Here is a 1,624-nt window from a genome sequence, read left to right as displayed (position 1 = left end):
AAACCAACTCGAGTCTCATTAGACCATGCATATAGTTGAGTAGGGAGGATTAAGTCGACTTGTAGGTGTTGTACAATCTAATCGATTCGGCTCCGGGACCCAAACCTTCCTAGGATTGTAAGATATAAACCAACTCGATCCATTACAATAATAATTGCTTGCTTATAATTTGAGAATATGTTTGTATGATCAATTCCCATGAATCTCCTATGACCCCATGACACCCTAGTGCTTTTTATCAATTGTTGACATCCCTTTTTAATCATCTTACTTGTTTACTTTTATTGCTATTTAGTTTAGTTATCTTCTCATCTCAACCCCAAATTGTGACACCCCTAGACACCGCTACTTGCAATCGAAAATCCTACATCAATACCCGTCCCTTGGGATCCGACCTTTACTTGCCTCTTTACTAATAGTAGAGTTGTTTGTGAAGTTATAAATATTATTTTGGTCTAGGTGCTCTTAACGACAAGTAACCGAAAACTAAATCTCCAAGTGAGTCCGACCAAAAATGGCGTCGTTGCCGGGGACGGTGTTAACTTGATTTGATTTTCTTAGATTGTTATTAGTTGTGTCTTTCTTTGCCTTAGGGAAGTAAAACTCCTCAAGGTTTGTTCTAATTGTTTTCAGGTTGTTTGATATTTTGCATGTCTAGAAGATCACAAGGTAACTTGTTACCCTTTGATCACGAAATTGAATGGACTTTGACAAACAATAGAAGACTTGCTAGAGGTACTTCGAGAGGTATTGGTGAGGTTGTAGATATTCAAACAAATACTATTGAGTTCATCAACCCTTTTGCAAGAGAAGGTGGGGAGAACCCAACACCAAGTCCAACACAAAATCAACCCACAATGCCTAAATTTTCATCACATTCCGTACCAACCGAGGAGAACCTACCCAATAGTACTCCCACACCACAACACTTAACCGGAAATTTCATTGCAGAATCCACATTTATCCAATTAGTCGAAAGAAGCCAATTTGGGGGAATGCCTAGTGAAGACCCTCACTCTCACATGGAGACTTTTTGTGACTATTGTGATGCGATTTCACAAACCGGTGTGACTCAAGATCAAATTCGATGGGTCTTATTTCCTTTTTCTCTAATCGGCACCACAAAACAATGTTTGAAAGGCCTTGATAAGGCTACTCTTGGAATTGATTTTTGGAAGAAGTTGTCTCTAGCTTTCTACAAAAAATTCTACCCTCCGGAAAAGACTAACATGCTAAGAGCTCAAATTACGGGTTTTAAGCAAAAGGATGAAGAATCTTTGTATGAAGCTTGGGAGCGATTCAAAGGAATTTGTCGCTCATGTCCTCATCATGGACTTAGCGAGTGGTTCTTGGTACAACAATTTTGGAATGGTCTTTATGAAGACTCAAGAAATATTCTCAACATGGGATCAAATGGTATGTTCACCGAATTTGACGATAATCAAACTTGGAACAAGATTGAGGAAATGGCGGTCCATAACTCACAATATAGTAGACCTCGCAAGGCTACTAGAGGAGGAAAGCATGAAGTTGACTCTATTACTCAATTGGGTGCTCAACTTAGTGCTCATATTGATACCATAAACTTGAAGTTTGAGAAGGCTATGGCTAAACTTGAAGAAGC

The 1,624-nt window shown here is 39.0% G+C and overlaps 1 non-coding gene across 1 annotated transcript; it reads right to left on the bottom strand.

Moving 5' to 3' along the window:
* Nucleotides 1–1,229: 1,229 nt before the first annotated feature.
* LOC141624422 (small nucleolar RNA R71) lies at nucleotides 1,230–1,336 on the bottom strand. Its single transcript, XR_012534229.1, has one exon. It is a non-coding gene; the product is annotated as a small nucleolar RNA R71 (small nucleolar RNA).
* Between the last annotated feature and the right edge of the window lie 288 nt (nucleotides 1,337–1,624).

This window comes from Silene latifolia, chromosome X (genome assembly GCF_048544455.1).
Source record: "Silene latifolia isolate original U9 population chromosome X, ASM4854445v1, whole genome shotgun sequence".
In the NCBI taxonomy this organism is placed as follows: Eukaryota; Viridiplantae; Streptophyta; class Magnoliopsida; order Caryophyllales; family Caryophyllaceae; genus Silene; species Silene latifolia.
Note: the sequence above shows the minus strand (reverse complement) of the source record. Positions and strands in the feature narration are given on the sequence as shown.